Source organism: Coregonus lavaretus (genome assembly GCF_964263955.1).
Source record: "Coregonus lavaretus genome assembly, chromosome: 9".
NCBI classification, from domain to species: Eukaryota; Metazoa; Chordata; class Actinopteri; order Salmoniformes; family Salmonidae; genus Coregonus; species Coregonus lavaretus.
Window position 1 is genome coordinate 40,599,019 of NC_139996.1, and position 18,605 is coordinate 40,617,623.

At 41.3% G+C, this 18,605-nt stretch overlaps 1 pseudogene across 1 annotated transcript in view; it reads left to right on the top strand.

The window, feature by feature from the left end:
- The first annotated feature begins 1,858 nt into the window (after window positions 1–1,858).
- The window catches only part of LOC311135355 (potassium voltage-gated channel subfamily KQT member 1-like), a 256,411-nt pseudogene continuing 239,664 nt past the window's right edge, over window positions 1,859–18,605 (top strand). The window contains exon 1 of the transcript XR_014615409.1: window positions 1,859–2,334. The product of XR_014615409.1 is annotated as a potassium voltage-gated channel subfamily KQT member 1-like (transcript). The remainder of the gene's footprint in view (window positions 2,335–18,605) is intronic.

Here is an 18,605-nt window from a genome sequence, read left to right on the forward strand (position 1 = left end):
CTCTACATGCTTTGTAAGTAGGAAAACCTGCAAAATCGGCAGTGTATCAAATACTTGTTCTCCCCACTGTAGAGGGTAAGTTAGTCAGGATGATATCTATAAGGGTGCCCATGTTTACGGATTTAGGGTTGTACTTGGTAGGTTCCTTCATAATTTGTGTGAGATTGAGGGCATCTAGTTTGGATTGTAGGATGGCCGGGGTGTTAAGCATATCCCAGTTTAGGTCACCAAGCAGTACGAACTCTGAGGATAGATGGGGGGCAATCAATTCACATATGGTGTCCATGGCACAGCTGGGGGCTGAGGGGGGTCTGTAGCAAGTGGCAACAGTTAGAGACTTATTTCTGGATAGGTGGATTTTTAGAAGTAGGAGCTCAAACTGTTTGGGCACAGACCTGGATAGTATGATAGAGCTCTGCAGGCTATCTCTACAGTAGATTGCAACTCCACCCCCTTTGGCAGTTCTCTAGACGGAAAATGTTGTAGTTGGGGATGGACATTTCTGAATTTTTGGTGGCCTTCCTAAGCCAGGATTCAGACACTGCTAGAACATCAGCGTTGGCGGAGTGTGCTAACGCTGTGAATAACTCAAACTTAGGGAGGAGGCTTCTGATGTTAATATGGAAAAAAACAATGCTTTTACGGTTACAGAAGTCAACAAATGATAGCTCCTGGGGAGTAGGAGTGATACTGGGGGCTGCAGGGCCTGGGTTAACCTCTACATCACCAGAGGAACAGAGGAGGACTAGAATAAGGATACGGCTAAAGGCTTTAAGAACTGGTCTTCTAGTGCGTTGGGTACAGAGAGTAAAGGGGGCAGATTTCCGGGCGTTGTAGAATAGATTCAGGGCATTATGTACAGACAAGGATATGGAAGGATATGTGTACAGTGGAGGTAAACCTACGCGTTGGGTAACAATGAAAGAGATAGCATCACTGTCTCCGCGTGTATGGGGGGTGGAACAAAGGAGCTATTTGAGGCAGTTTGAGAGGGACTTGGGGCTTTACAGTGAAATTGTATAATAACAATTGACTGGAACAGCAATAGGCACGGCATATTGACATGGGAGAGAGGCATAAAGCAATCACAGGTGTTATTCGAGAGAGCTAAGACAACAACTGGTAATGGCGATGAAAGTTTGGGCTGAGGCTAAACAGATAAACAGGACAGGGTACAGTGTAAAGGAACAGTCCAGCAGGCATCAGCTGTGCAGCTGAGTGATCATAAGGTCCAGTGAACAGCTTCTCTAGCATCATCCAACAGAAAAGTAAAGTGCACTAGTTAGTAGTGGTCAATATATTTTCCTTAAGGAAACTGACCCGGGTCTGAAATGTGATGAACAGATCATGGTCACTAAAGCGGTCAGAAACTAGTCATTTTGGTGGTAGGCTGAAAGGTAACACTTGTTACCTTACTCTGGTCAGCAACCCTGGTCCTGGAGAGCTACAGGGTGGGGCTGGCTGCTTTTGTTTCAGTGTAGCACTAACACCCTGTTTCATCTAATCCAGGTCTTGATGATTATTTCATTAGTTGGTGTTAAGGGTTTAAGTGCCGGGCTGGGCCGGAACCAAAGCCTGCAAAGTGCCAACCCTCTCAGGACCAGGGTTGGTGACTGTACTATGTTACAGTGTTCAACTGTCACTATGATCACCCTGACCATTTGATCTAACCACTGATCTCATCATCTTCTCCTCTGCAGGTCTGGTCTGGTCTCACATGTAGCCTAACACAGAGTGCTTAAGCCTCTGGGGTGGACGTGCCTCGTTGTTAGCTGTTTATCTCCTCCCACCTGGACCTCAGGTCTGACCATTGACCCAGCCTTCTCTTCCTCTGAACAGGACCGTTCTCTTTGGCAGTATGGGTGAGAAGCGGAGACGTCCCTTCCAGCTGCTGAACCGCGCGCACAGAGACTGTGATGGTAGTGGTGGAGGATCCAAGACCTTTGAGTCAAAAGGTCATGACACCACCAGCCTCACCAACACGGGCCTGAGCACCACGGATAGGAGCCAGGGCCTGGGCACCATGGACAGTGCTACTGCAGCTGATAGGACACACTTCTCTCCTGTTTCACTGGAACTGGACCCCACAGCGGTGAATAATGGATCAGACATTCCTTGCAGCCCGCAGACAGACACAAAGGACCCAGTGCTGCAGATCGACATCCAGCCCTCTACCTGCTGCCCTAACCCTCCTCCTCTCCCTCCAGCCAACCGGTTGCGCTCCTCCAAGCCCTTCCAGAACCCCTACATTACGAAGACTAGCATGCAGGGGGATGTCTACAACTTCCTAGAGAGACCCTCTGGATTTAGATGCTTCCTCTACCACTTCCTGGTGTGAGTACCTCTGCCTTTTCATCCTGTACTGGTCACTTCAACATACTGGAAGCTAAAGGGCTAAACTGCTTCCCTAGATTACCATCATTTGTGAATATAACATGAAATATATCCTTATAAATGACATTAACATTTTTGATTTAGAAGTATTCAGATTTTTTGTCTTTCAAATGTTACCCCAAAAGTATATCACCCCCCAAAAATAACAGTTTTACCAAAAAACATTTTGAAAATTCAAGTTAAGTTTATTCCAGAGATGATTGATCATTTGAATAACTTTGCAGAGCTGAATTAGTGAAACCACATGATTTTGAACATCTAAACCAAGGGTCCCCAATTACATTCAGCCACGGGCTGGGGGGAACATACCAGTAGTTATAAATAATTTGTACACTGCAAATTGACTGCAAGAAGCCCAAACAGATATAGTATTTGACCAAAACAGAATAATTTCAAACCTTGATTACATTGGGATACGATCACATATGCCTCTCTATTTAAGTAGGAATACTTGGGAACGGATTTCCTAAAATAAAATCACTTTGAGCTGATTTCCTAGTGATTTTACAGTCTTCTATGTCCAATAATGTAATTTTTTTAATGATTATTAATGTATTTTTGCTCAGAAAACGTGGGGGGCCACCTATTGGGAAATCCTGATCTAAACATTCATCAGTGCTTCTAGTTTGTTCATATAGTTGAGATTACATATTTATAAACCAGAAGTTCAACATTTGGATTATAGTACAATATCAGTAAAATACATAGAAAAATCAAAGACAAATAAAAAATCCAACATCTGTTAAAATAGGGTTAGCTAGGAGGAGTCTGTTAAATCCACTTGGCCACTGTTAACCCTTTACACTTGTGGGAATTGGCCTATATGGATAGTGCTAAATTGAAATATTTATTACAGAAGAAATATGAAAAGCATATGCAGAACCATAGTAGCAATTGAAAGGGAACAGTTTGGAGATTATGGGAAAATTATTAGACCAAAGGTGAGGACACAACAGTTCACCGGACACAAAACTGAATCCAAACATTACACTGTTGATTTTATGTGCATTTTACATTTACTGTACTTTCCGCTGCATTTGTTGATAACGAAATCTGAAAATACTCTGGATACATTCAGTAACATGATGAGAATATTCCTGGAAAATGTGGGCTAGGTGCAACATAAGACAAAAGAATGACAAGAGTTTGAGTGAAAGGACTAACTGGTGTCTCCAAGTGGCCACACACCTCTCCAAAGTGTGCAATTGTCATCCATATGTTAATCCATAGAGACGTAATTTCAATACACTTTTATGATTTAAAGAAGAGTCTTCAACCATAAGGTGCTTTTTTGAGCTCTCCTAGCTGTGCCGTTGAGAAACTAGAGCAAGCTCACTTTTATTTGGAACACAAACCTGCATCCCCGCCATCACAAAATGACTGTTGTTGTTAACGCAATCCAAAAACGTTCCATTATAAATCGCAATCTGAGTCAGATGGACATAATTTGAAAGCTTGTTCTATTGCTAACATGGCTAGCTAAGTTATAAAATACGATATTACAGTTTTAGGCTTTTACAATGCAATTCAGCACAACAGATTATTATTTTGGTGTGCATAGAAAGCGGTCATGAGTGCATTCAGGTGCATGTGCTTTGGCAAATTTTCTTCACAATAGACAAACAGGCTCATTCTATTCATAACATACCAGGTTATGACACCATGTCATCTTGTAACTGTACATCAAACATAGTGATCATAAATGTTGACACAGTTTGTCAAGTGCATATTTGGACTCATAGGTGTTTGGCTGGCTTGTATGCAGTGGTGTAAAGTACTTAAGTAAAAATACTTTAAAGTACTACTTAAGTAGTTTTGGGGGGTATCTGTACTTTACTTTACTATTTATATTTTTGACAACTTTTACTTTTAATTCACTACATTCCTAAAGAAAATAATGTACTTTTTACTCCATACATTTTCCCTGACACCCAAAAGTACTCGTTACATTTCGAATGCTTAGCAGGACAGGAAAATGGTCCAATTCACGCACTTATCAAGAGAACATCCCTGGTCATCCCTACTGCCTCTGATCTGGCAGACTCAACAAACACACATGCTTCGTTTGTAAATTATGTCTGAGTGTTGGAGTGTACCCCTGGCTGTCCATAAAAAAACAAAAACAAGAAGATGGTGCCGTCTGGCTTGCTTAATATAAGACATTTGAAATTATTTATACTTTTACATTTGATACTTAATGATATTTTAGCAATAACATTAACTTTTGATACTTAAGTATATTTAGAACCAAATCATTTTAGACTTCTACTCAAGTAGTATTTTACTGGGTGACTCACTTTTACTCAAGTATGACATTTGGGTACTTTTTCCTCCACTGCTTGTAAGACATCAAAGCTCTGTTTATTATAATCCTCAATGTCTCATCTTTGAAAATACATAGAGTCCTCTTAATTTACAGCATTTCCGTCACTCAGACAACCATTTTTTTAAAGAGTTGCCAAACATTTCGGGAGGGATGGGGTCAATTTCTTCTCGCGCGACGTGTTCAAGTTCACGACGGTTGTCAGTCAAACCCATACAACGCAGTGAAGTGCAGAGCATAGTATGTTACTGAACAGCCAATACGTTCCAATTTAGGCATTTATCAGTGCCCAAATATGCCATTTTCAGTGTACTTGTGGCTGTAAGGTATATGTTCTGGTTCTCAGTAACTAAAGGAGAGGTTGTCTGTCACTGTGACCTGGCTTTTCTTGTTATCTCTCTATCTGTGGTCTCTCTGAGGCAGAAGGAGGTCAACACGATCCTGTCAACCACACCTCTGTTCTTGTGCGACTGCTCTCTTTTCTTACCTACCGTCAACAAATCAGCCCTGCTCATGCATGAAACATGGAGCTGCTAGTAGTACTTACCGCTACCTGGCCAGGGGAACACACTGCACTAGAGGCTGTTTAAAACAGACCAATATATGACTAACTCTTAGTCTCAGGTTAGGATTCATCTCTACACCATCTGGACACATTTTGACTGAATGTATTGTTCTTGATTCTAAGTGGAGATCAAGAGACACCCAAATCAAACATTGATTTGATGACAATTAACTTTGTCTTTGATGCAGTATTGACCCATTAACTGGGTCATTCTACTAATTAGGTGCCTTTTGAGAAGTTTTCCCATCTCAAGAGGTTAAATACAGTGGGGAAAAAAAGTATTTAGTCAGCCACCAATTGTGCAAGTTCTCCCACTTAAAAAGATGAGAGAGGCCTGTAATTTTCATCATAGGTACACGTCAACTATGACAGACAAAATGAGGAAAACATTTCCAGAAAATCACATTGTAGGATTTTTAATGAATTTATTTGCAAATTATGGTGGAAAATAAGTATTTGGTCAATAACAAAAGTTTCTCAATACTTTGTTATATACCCTTTGTTGGCAATGACACAGGTCAAACGTTTTCTGTAAGTCTTCACAAGGTTTTCACACACTGTTGCTGGTATTTTGGCCCATTCCTCCATGCAGATCTCCTCTAGAGCAGTGATGTTTTGGGGCTGTCGCTGGGCAACACAGACTTTCAACTCCCTCCAAAGATTTTCTATGGGGTTGAGATCTGGAGACTGGCTAGGCCACTCCAGGACCTTGAAATGCTTCTTACGAAGCCACTCCTTCGTTGCCGGGCGGTGTGTTTGGGATCATTGTCATGCTGAAAGACCCAGCCACGTTTCATCTTCAATGACCTTGCTGATGAAAGGAGGTTTTCACTCAAAATCTCACGATACATGGCCCCATTCATTCTTTCCTTTACACGGATCAGTCGTCCTGGTCCCTTTGCAGAAAAACAGCCCCAAAGCATGATGTTTCCACCCCCATGCTTCACAGTAGGTATGGTGTTCTTTGGATGCAACTCAGCATTCTTTGTCCTCCAAACACGACGAGTTGAGTTTTTACCAAAAAGTTCTATTTTGGTTTCATCTGATCATATGACATTCTCCCAATCCTCTTCTGGATCATCCAAATGCACTCTAGCAAACTTCAGACGGGCCTGGACATGTACTGGCTTAAGCAGGGGGACACGTCTGGCACTGAAGGATTTGAGTCCCTGGCGGCGTAGTGTGTTACTGATGGTAGGCTTTGTTACTTTGGTCCCAGCTCTCTGCAGGTCATTCACTAGGTCCCCCCGTGTAGTTCTGGGATTTTTGCTCACCGTTCTTGTGATCATTTTGACCCCACGGGGTGAGATCTTGCGTGGAGCCCCAGATCGAGGGAGATTATCAGTGGTCTTGTATGTCTTCCATTTCCTAATAATTGCTCCCACAGTTGATTTCTTCAAACCAAGCTGCTTACCTATTGCAGATTCAGTCTTCCCAGCCTGGTGCAGGTCTACAATTTAGTTTCTGGTGTCCTTTGACAGCTCTTTGGTCTTGGCCATAGTGGAGTTTGGAGTGTGACTGTTTGAGGTTGTGGACAGGTGTCTTTTATACTGATAACAAGTTCAAACAGGTGCCATTAATACAGGTAACGAGTGGAGGACAGAGGAGCCTCTTAAAGAATAAGTTACAGGTCTGTGAGAGCCAGAAATCTTGCTTGTTTGTAGGTGACCAAATACTTATTTTCCACCATAATTTGCAAATAAATTCATTAAAAATCCTACAATGTGATTTCCTGGATTTTTTTCTTCTCAATTTGTCTGTCATAGTTGACGTGTACCTATGATGAAAATTACAGGCCTCTCTCATCTTTTTAAGTGGGAGAACTTGCACAATTGGTGGCTGACTAAATACTTTTTTCCCCCACTGTAAATGAAATACAATAGTAAGTGCCAAATAAAGTAACAGTGTTGACCGTAACAGGGTTGACAACTTCATCTTAAATCAGCCATAAATCACCTTGTGACAGGGGGAATGGAAGCTTATTGTGTGCAACAGGGAGTGGCAATTGAATGCAAGCTTCACAAAGCCAGCAAAGGGCAAGCGTCAAACATGTAGAAATCCCTCAGCCCCAGTCAATTTGACAACAAGAGATTTGCTGGCCCTAGTCAATTTGACAACAAGAGATTTGCTGGCCCTAGTCAATTTGACAACAAGAGACGATCCGTATTTTGTTGACCAATAAGAAGGCTGTACCATTAAAATGCAATTTTGTGTGTGCCCAACATTTTTTGTGAGAAAACATATTGTGAAACACTATCATTCCACTATTACTGTAGATATATTAAGACAATTTTAAGAAATTACAATGCAAAAATATTACATATAGCTCCTTTAATCTACAATGTATATTCTTAACCCTGGGCAGCATGGGCCTGGGAGTCTCACAGGGATATTGGTATCCACAGTCCTCAATACTTCTTGTATTCCCCTTAAAAAACGTTGGAACATAAATGCACTTTAATTCAAGCTTTAAAATTGCAATTATTTATCTCTACTTCATGGCAAAATGTGTACAATAGCAGGATATTTGCTTTAAAGCGGCAACAACAAAATGTCTCTCTGCCCCAAGTGTGTAAAATTGCAGGAAATTAGATTGAAAACTGCAACAACAATAAAAAATCAAACATTTAGCAAAATATGTTCCTTAGGCACAAGACTTGGTTATTCAAGTGATGCTCTGCCAAAGTCATAGTAAAACTCCTTGTATGCAAAAATTTTTTTTATCACACTCAAGTTGTGTTCTGATTATGAGGGGGTCCCTAATGAATCCCTGGCCCCCAAAAGTTTGAGAACCCCTGTCACCCCTGACACCCCATTCTTTCTGCAGATATCTTTGAATCTTAATTCGGAGCAGATATTTAGGTTTTGGAAACGTGGTCGATTTTACCGTAATTCCTTTACCAAAGTTTGCATCTGCACAGTTCTTCCACTAAATTAGTTTTTGTAAATTGAACAGTGGAAATTGTTAAAAGTAGTCCTTGTGCATAGAGTTGTATGGTTTGTTAAACTTTGAAATCTTTGGTTTTTGTCAAAGCGTAATTCCATAATCGTGGAAAACATTTCAAGCCTGTTTATCTTTGGGTAACAGGGTTGACTTGTTATGCTCGACCCACTCAGTTTTCCACCACAAAACACCAGAAAATGGCTGAAAAGTGTAGGACCAGCTCACCTGCTTTTACACTATGTTTTACACTAAAAGGAATAGTTTCACCATATTAAAACAAGAGTTCAGTTCACATAACAGGGTTGACCTTCAAATGAGAGACAGTAAATTAGTCACTAATCACATGAATAAATAATAATCTTCAGAAATTACTTTGTCAAAGCAACAAAATAACTATGGCTTTACAATGATGGTGAAAACTTGGAGACATTTTGGAGTTAACGTCTTCCTAGAAGTCACAGAGGATGCACAGAGTGACGTCAAAATGCAGAATTTTGGCACTTTAGCAACCTACTGGGCACAGAGGTCAATTCAACGTCTAATCCACGTTGGTTCAACATAATTTCATTGAAATTATGTGGAAACAACATTGATTCAGCCAGTGTGTGCCCAGTGGGAAGGCTTTATTAATATTAAAGATGTTTTGATATATCCATGTGGTCTATATTAAATGGCATTTCTATTTAATCAAACAGGCTTTTAAAATGCAATATTGGTGCACAACGTCTTGTTAAAATATCAAAAGGACACAAAAGGCACTCTTTTTGTGGAATGACCCAACTACAATATATATTTGTTAGATTATTCCAGACTGTAGTGTAGGTTTACGTTTGTCATATACAGTAGTTTTGAAACAGGTGTTTTGTTGCCATTGATGTCACAGCTGTTTTAAGTTGATAACATACAGTTGGCAGGATATACGCTGCATCGGCAAGATAGAACAGCTGCCTCCAGTAAGACAAGGTGTGGCATTCTGTGTATATTTGTAAACAACAGCTGGTGCACAAAATCTAATATTAAGGAAGTCTCAAGGTTTTGCTCGCCTGAGGTAGAGTATCTCATGATAAGCTATAGACCACACTATTTACCAATAGAGTTTTCATCTATATATTTTGTAGCTGTCTATTTACCACCACAAACCGATGTTGGCACTAAGACTGCACTCAATGTGCTGTATAAGGCCATAAGCAAACAGGAAAACACTCATCCTGAGGCGGCGTTTCCTAGTGGCCGGGGACTTTAATGCAGGGAAACTTAAATCTGTTTTACCTAATTTTTACCAGCATGTTAAATGTGCAACCAGAGGAAAAAAATACTCTAGACCACCTTTACTCCACACACAGAGACGCATACAAAGCTCTCCCTCTCCCTCCATTTGGCAAATCTGATCATAACTCTATCCTCCTGATTCCTGCTTATAAGCCAAAACTAAAGCAGGAAGCACTATTGACTCGGTCAATAAAGAAGTGGTCAGATGACGCAGATGCTAAGCTACAGGACTGTTTTGCTTGCACAGACTGGAATATGTTCCGGGATTCTTCCGATGGCATTGAGGAGTACACCACATCAGTCACTGGCTTCATCAATAAGTGCATCGATGATGTCGAAGCCCACAGTGACCGTACGTACATACCCCAACCAGAAGCCATGGATTACTGGCAACATCCGCACTGAGCTAAAGGGTAGAACTGCCGCTTTCAAGGAGCGGGACTCTAACCCCGACGCTTATAAGAAATCCCGCTATGCCCTCCCACGAACCATCAAACAGGCAAAGTGTCAATACAGGACTAAGATTTAATCGTACTACACCGGCTCTGACGCTCGTCGGCTGTGGCAGGGCTTGCAAACTATTATAGACTACAAAGTTACTTCTATGCTCGCTTCGAGGCAAGCAGCACTGAAGCATGCATGAGAGCATCAGCTGTTCCGGATGACTGTGTGATCACGCTCTCCGTAGCCGATGTGAGTAAGACCTTTAAACAAGTCAAAATTCAGACGGATTACCAGGACGTGTACTCCGAGCATGCGCTGACCAACTGGCAAGTGTCTTCACTGACATTTTCAACCTGTCCCTGACTGAGTCTGTAATACCAACATGTTTCAAGCAGACCACCATAGTCCCTGTGCCCAAGAACATGAAGGTAACCTGCCTAAATGACTACCGACCCGTAGCACTCACGTCTGTAGCCATGAAGTGCTTTGAAAGGCTGGTCATGGCTCACATCAACACCATTATCCCAGAAACCCTAGAGCCACTCCAATTTGTATACCGCCCCAACAGATCCACAGATGATGCAATCTCTATTGCACTCCACACTGCCCTTTCCCACCTGGACAAAAGCAACACCTACGTGAGAATGCTATTCATTGACTACAGCTCAGCGTTCAACACCATAGTGCCCTCAAAAAAGTCAATACTTTGTAGAGCCACCTTTTGCAGTAATTACAGCTGCAAGTCTCTTGGGGTATGTCTCTATAAGCTTGGCACATGTAGCCACTGGGATTTTTGCCCATTCTTCAAGGCAAAACTGCTCCAGCTCCTTCAAGTTGTATGGGTTTCGCTGGTGTACAGCAATCTTTATGTCATACCACAGATTCTCAATTGGATTGAGGTCTGGGCTCTGACTAGGCCATTCCAAGACATTTAAATGTTTCCCCTTAAACGACTTGAGTGTTGCTTTAGCACTATGCTTAGGGTAATTGTCCTGCTGGAAGGTGAACCTCCGTCCCAGTCTCAAATCTCTGGAAGACTGAAACAGGTTTCCCTCAAAAATTTCCCTGTATTTAGCGGCATCCATCATTCCTTCAATTCTGACCAGTTTCCCAATCCCTGCCGATGAAAAACATCCCCACAGCATGATGCTGCCACCACCATGCTTCACTGTGGGGATGGTGTTCTCGGGGTGATGAGAGGTGTTGGGTTTGCACCAGACATAGCGTTTTCGTTGATGGCCAAAAAGCTAAGTTTTCGTCTCATCTGACCAGAGTACCTTATTCCATATGTTTGGGGAGTCTCCCACATGCCTTTTTGCAAACATCAAACGTGTTTGCTTATTTTTTTCTTTAAGCAATGGCTTTTTTCTGGCCACTCGTCTGTAAAGCCCAGCTCTGTGGAGTGTACGGCTTAAAGTGGTCCTATGGACAGATACTCTAATCTCCGCTGTGGAGCTTTGCAGCTCCTTCAGGGTTATGTTTGGTCTCTTTGTTGCCTTTTTGATTAATGCCCTCCTTGCCTGGTCTGTGAGTTTTGGTGGGCGGCCCTCTCTTGGTAGGTTTGTTGTGGTGCCATATTCTTTCTAATTTTTAATAATGGATTTAATGGTGCTCCGTGGGATGTTCAAAGTTTCTGATATTTTTTTATAACCCAACCCTGATCTGTACTTCTCCACAACTTTGTCCCTGACCTGTTTGGAGAGCTGCTTGGTCTTCATGGTGCCGCTTGCTTGGTGGTGCCCCTTGCTTAGTGGTGTTGCAGACTCTGGGGCCTTTCAGAACAGGTGTATATATACTGAGATCATGTGACAGATCATGTGACACTTAGATTGCACACAGGTGGACTCTATTTAACTAATTATGTGACTTCTAAAGGTAATTGGTTGCACCTGATCTTATTTAGGGGCTTCATATCAAAGGGGTTGAATACATATGCACGCACCACTTTTCCGTTATTTATTTTTTAGAATTTTTTGAAACAAGTAATTTTTTTCATTTCACTTCACTAATTTGGACTATTTTGTGTATGTCCATTACATGAAATCCAAATAAAAATCTATTTAAATTACAGGTTATAATGCAACAAAATAGGAAAAACGCCAAGGGGGATGAATACTTTTGCAAGGCACTGTATAGCCTCGCTACTGTTATTTTACTGTTGCTCTTTAATTATTTTTTAATTTCAATTTTTTACTTCTCTATTTTTACTTAACACTTATTTTTCTTAAAACTGCATTGTTGGTTAAGGGCTTGTAAGTAAGCATTTCACTGTAAGGTCTACACCTGTTGTATTCGGCGGATGTGACAAATATAATTTGATTTGATTTGATATTGCAGCTTCAAATATTGACTTAAAGGGGCAATTAGCCGTTGAGACAATAACAAAGTGGGTCCCCACCCCTGTTTCAGTTAAAAGCTAAGGGATGAGGCTGGAGAAATGTTTATGCTCTCAAATTCATAGACAGAATTATGGATGCAAGGACTGACATCCATTATATAAAAAATATTGTTTTAACCATGTTTTGAGGCTGTACAGTATTTGTTTACGTTTAGTTTGTTTACAAACATTGGAGTAAAACAAGCGTATATTTCAGGCTCTGATGGAGTACAACAGTTCAACTAAGCTCATGAGTGTCAAGGGTGCTGATGCGAATGTGGTGTGGAATCAAGTGCAGGACACAGGAGCTCAGTCAAACCTGACTTTACTGAAAATGAAACAAATACAAACGGGTCCAACTAACCCGGAGGCGAACAATACGCAACAGTGCGTACAATACCAAAACCGACTACGCACGAAAACAAAAGTGTGACGGTACACTCTGGCGTCTGTCCAAACAAATGAAGAGCACCAACAGACAGATGAAAACAATTACACACAACACATGACAGAAACAACGAGAACTTATAGGACACATAATCAACACTAAACATGAACAGGTGTACCAAACAGACCTAACCAAACAAACATCGAAAACAAAGAACGGTGGCAGCTAGTACTCCGGAGACGACGACCGCCGAAGCCTGCCCGAACAAGGAGGAGGAGCAGCCTCGGCCAAAACCGTGACAATGAGGCATTAATACGTTATATTCTTCAAGAATCAATGGGCGTATATCATTCATATATAAGTCCAAAAATGGATGTAGCAACTGTAGATTGCCCCTTTAAACCGTGGATGTTGAATTTGAGGTTAAGCAGTTGCAACCATGTATACAATATGTACTGTAGCTATAGAAATCTATGTTGCATGTTTCATTCCTTAATCCCAGGTTATTTAATGGTGTGATGATGGGGAATGAATGGTTGACTCAATAGGTGATTCGGCATGACAATGTGAATGGAAACTGCATTGAGTCGTCCAGCTCTTGTTTTTCCTCCCCTCTCTGTTTGTTGTGTGTGTTTGGCCTCTCTGATGATAATCTTACCCAGCAGTAATTGAGGCTATAATGTTCCCCACTCACACAGAGAGAACCCGAGAACCCCTGGACTCGTACAAAATTAAACCCTTTTGATTGATCCTCGCTGACACTCCTTTAAGTAACTCTTACTTGTGGATGGGTATTAATGATTCTGCTGGGCCTCCTCTCCGCTCTGCTCCACTCTGCTCCTCTATATCAGGCCTTCCAGGAGAGACAGGAGAGGAGAGAAAGGAAGGGTACATAAAGGGCTGTGTGCAGCAGCCATGACAGGCTAATAGGCCTGCTCTTCATTACGATGACACAGATAGATAGGCAGAGAGGGGTGAGTGGTTGTGTGCCCGGCTGCCAGCGTTTCCAGCCCTGTCCGTCACTCCTATTGTCTGGCTGAGGTCAAAGCCAGAGCCAGGCCAGGGACAGTGTACCGCTGGGCACTACGTGGTTCAATGCCTCAGCCAGAGATTGAGGAGAAACAGACTCAACTCACGTCACAATATCAGCCCGGCAATTACATCCGTCCCTGGGCCACACACGGACATAGACTCACAGGCGTGCACATAATGACAGGTACAAAGGCATGCATACTGTATACACTCTCTGTCTCTCTCTCAGACACACACACACACACACAGATAAATATAGTCCAGTAGGGAAGAGATTCCTCTGGGTACCCACAGCGTACTGGGACATATGTGGGAACTCCTTCAAGACTGTTGGAAAAGCATTCCAGGTGAAGCTGGTTGAGAGAATGCCAAGAGTGTGCAAAGCTGTCATCAAGGCAAAGGGTGGCTATTTGAAGAATCTCAAATGTTTTGGTTACTACATGATTCCATATGTGTTATTTCATCGTTTTGATGTCTTCACTATTATTCTACAATGTAGAAAATAGTAAAAATCTAGAAAAACCCTTGAATGAGTAGGTGTTCTAAAACTTTTGACCGGCAGTGTATATTTTTTAAAAATGTAATCTTTGAGAACTAACAATCACCAAAATAAAAACTGGACAGTCAGGGAGAATAAACAATTCCCAAAACAATGAATTTAGCAGTATGTATTTTGTTATTATGTTTGAGCAAAAGAACACAGCATTAGCAATGGCAACCGTCCAACCCTTGCCACACCCACCACCTAAGCCCCTTTTTGATCCAGAAAAAACCTTGATATTGTTAAATAAATATAGTACTACAAAGTCATTGTTTATACCCTTATTAGAGTTTCAAGTTCCTTGGTGTCCACATCACCAACAAACGATCATGGTCCAAACACACCAAGACAAGTCGTGAAGAGGGCACGACAACACCTTTTCCCCCTCAGGAGACTGAAAAGATTTGGCATGGGTCCCCAGATCCTCAAAAAGTTATACAGCTGCACCATCGAGAGCATCCTGAGCGGTTGCATCACTGCCTGATATGGCAACTGCTCGCCATTCCGACCGTAATGTGCTACAGAGAGTACGGCCCAGTACATCACTGGGGCAAAGCTTCCTGCCACCCAGGACCTATATACTAGTCGTGTCAGAGGAAGGCCCAAAAAACTGTCAAAGACTCCAGTAACCCAAGTCATAGACTGTTCTCTCTGCTACCGAACGGCAAGCGGTACCGGAGTGCCAAGTCTAGGTCCAAAAGGCTCCTTAACAGCTTCCACCCCTAAGCCATAAGACTGCTGAACAATTAATAAAATGGCCACCCGGACTATATTACTGTAGTCTTTGGTTTACAAACCATAGGCAAGCCAATTTGAAGAAGACAATGCTCTCTGATCATTGGCTGATCACTCCCAACCCATAGGAATCCCCACCCAGTTGACTTCTTTTAAATGTTGGAAGCCCTCGGTGGCAATGTCTATACCAAAACGAGTTATTTCCATCAAAGGTCCTCTATTTATCTCTGAATGGCAAAGCTAGGTGGCAAAGCTAGAAAAATAGAGATTATATTTCTCTAAATTAAATGTAAAGGTTATGAAAGTCAGGTTAAAAATCATGATTTTACTATTTTGTTAATTTGGTTTACAATTTTAATAAATACAATTAATCTGTAGTAGAAGATTAATCCAAATGATCACTACTGTGCATGGCTCTCCCTTTATTGCAACTTTTTCCACTATGTTTCAGTAGTGACAAATTTAGTGGGGTGGTAAGGAATTCAGGTAAATATAATTTAAATATGCAATGCAAACAAAGTGTGTGAGTAGTATATATGTTTACCTGACATATGTTGTTAGACATGTGTGCTGAAAGTTTTGGAGAAATAGGATGTGCATTTATTTCCAAACCCAAATTTACACCACCTCTGTAGAACAACCCATATACTTATACATATATATAAGGATAATCCAGCCTAAATCCAGAGTAGGGCGAGGTCCTCCTGCCTCTCAGAGCAAACGTGTCTGCCTGGTCAGATGTTATGATCAGAAGAAGAATGTCTATTTCATAGTCATCTTGCAGGTTTGAACCGGTCTGTTAGGCCAAACACACCCACATATTCAGGAGAACATTGTTGCAGTTGAGTAATAACAACATTGCTTGTAAGTTACAGGTAGGCTTTATTGTGGAGCCTTTCAAACATGTTTCAATCACGATCTTTACAATAGTATACCCAAACTAATTTTGAATCAAGTGCCATGCCAACTAGGTTATTTTGAAATTATACTGTATGGTCACATCTGGAAAGATCTCTGTAATCTTGAGCTATCTAGTCAATTGAAGTGGAGTTGTGTTAGAAACTAGTACAAATATTTCCACCAGATAGTTCTACTTGGAAACAGTGAACATGAATAAGTAATCGTGCTGAATTGCCTGGTGATGAGAGAAGACAGCCACAGTCAGAGGTGCTCACAGAATCTCCACTCACTCCACTCATGCTGCACTCTAGTGGAGGAGGCTAGTGGTTACTACCATTAGGTTTTACCCTTGACTTGGTCATGGTCTTTGGTCGATATGGAACTTTCACATTATATAAACTGTTCGTTTTCTTACAGTTGGTTTATACACCTTGCGCTGTGTTAGCACCAGGGCTCTAAAGCAACTGAGGACACATGAGGTTCCATGAGGACACAGACGTTTTGCACAGATCTTGCATTATCTTCTTATATCGCACTATATTTGCCGTTACATAAACTGATTCATAATTTGACACTTTGATTCAGAAATGTTGAATAAAGTTGTCATTTCCCAGGGAGATAGCCATTAATGGATTTCCCTAGATGGACATTGACAAACTTTGGTCAAATGGCTCGACTGACTGAACCACTGATTATGACAGACCACCTAGCTTTGCCATTCAGCTCGGCTGTAGGACCAGTGTGACCTTACACTTGGGTCTCCGAGTCCGACACTTGTCAACAAGAACACACACGTGCACACACACACAAATGTTGTTTTTGCTCTCGGAGGACCATGAATGGTTCATATTGAAGGGGGGATTGGGACTACACTGCAGTGACTGCTGCACACTCTCTCTAGTGGGGCTGGGGGATATGTGGGTACTGTAATAATGCTGAATCAACCACCAGTAGATCCCAGGGGGTTTCTCCTTCCAATCAGGTTCTCTAATGATTGTGACCTGGTTTGTCCTGACGCTAACACCTCCAGGGGCATCAGGATACACACAGAGAGGGGTTAGATCCTTTAGGATATTACTGCAGGAGGAAAACAGAGTACCTAGCTGCTATTCATAATAGTACATTTCTAATGCACCTTTCATTGTACAACAATCACAAAGGCCTACAGTGTGTGCATTTAAAAAATGTAATAATTAAAAAAGAAATACTAATTGATAGTAGTTAATACTGCTTTTATGGAACCCAAAGATGCTTTATTCAATTGGAGTTAGATTAAAATAGGACTCTGCAGTTTGTCTTATGTAATTGCGATTGTTTTTTGTTTTGTTTTTGGCATGGGACCCTGTTCAGGAGGATCTTCTGTTTTTGTACTAGGCATGAGTAATTTTAGAGTGTATGAACTCTGGATACACGCAGAGCTTGAAGTCTGGTTTTACTCTGTGTAGTACTTCATATATCGTACTCTGCATTTATGCTGTTACCAGACACCACTCAGAGGTTTGGAAATACATATTTGGCTCCAGTGGATAAGTGTTATTGATATTGCTGGAGTCAGGGATAGGTCGTTCTGTCTCTCAAATTATAACTTTACTAGCTACCTTCATTGTGTTTTTCCAAGAGCTTTGACTTAGCCTGGTCCCAGATCTGTTTGTGCTTTTGCCTACTTCATTGTCATTGTCAAGCCAAATTACAATGTTTGGCATGATAATTCCATAAGGAGTTGGCAAGAGAGCAAAAACAGACTAGCACCCAGGCTAGCCTTGACTGGTCTGTCAGAGGGTGTCTTTATTTGTGTTTTATTGTATTGATACTCTTGCAGGTATAACAACACAACAGGAAATGCCACACAGTATTCTACAGTACACATATTTTGGGGGGAAATCAGAGTGAGGAAACAAGCAAAAATGGAGGCAGTATTTCACACTGCTACTTAACATCATTTTCTCAGGGGAATTGGACACTTGCATATAACCTGACCAACAATGTCATCATATTTTCATTGCTAAAAATCCAGTTAGGACGCCCTCTTGTTATGACAAGAGAAAGGATTAAGGGATTATATGTCATTTGAGTTTAACTGCCCCCTCCAACTTTTTCACTTCTTCACCAGATGTTAGAAAATACTCCAATTTAATCAAAATATGTAAGCAGATGAAACCACAACAATGATTTTGTTCACAATATTCTCCTACTAAGGACAGGGATTTTCAGATTACAGAAATGCTTTATTCTCTTTTCACGATTCGTCCCGTATGTGTGTTTTATTAATCCCAACATGAGTAGGCCTAAATGTTGGCGCCATACATATTTGATGATATCCCTCATAGCCTAAATACTGGAATGCTACTTCTATTCAGTTCAAAGAGGATTCACAATAGCTACAATTCAGCAGGGAATTCAGCATTGCCTTTATACATATTAGCATTATTTCAGTCCTCTCTCTCTGACCGAGAGCTTGGAATTATAAGGTTCGATATGCATTTTTCTTATTATAATTTTTTTATTATGATGTTTTTTATTTTATTTCATATATTTACATTTTAGTCATTTAGCAGATGCTCTTATCCAGAGCGACTTACAGTTAGTGAGTGCATACATTTTCATACTGGCCCCCCCGTGGGAAATGAACCCACAAACCTGGCGTTGCAAGCGCCATGCTCTACCAACTGAGCTACACGGGGCTGTATATATAC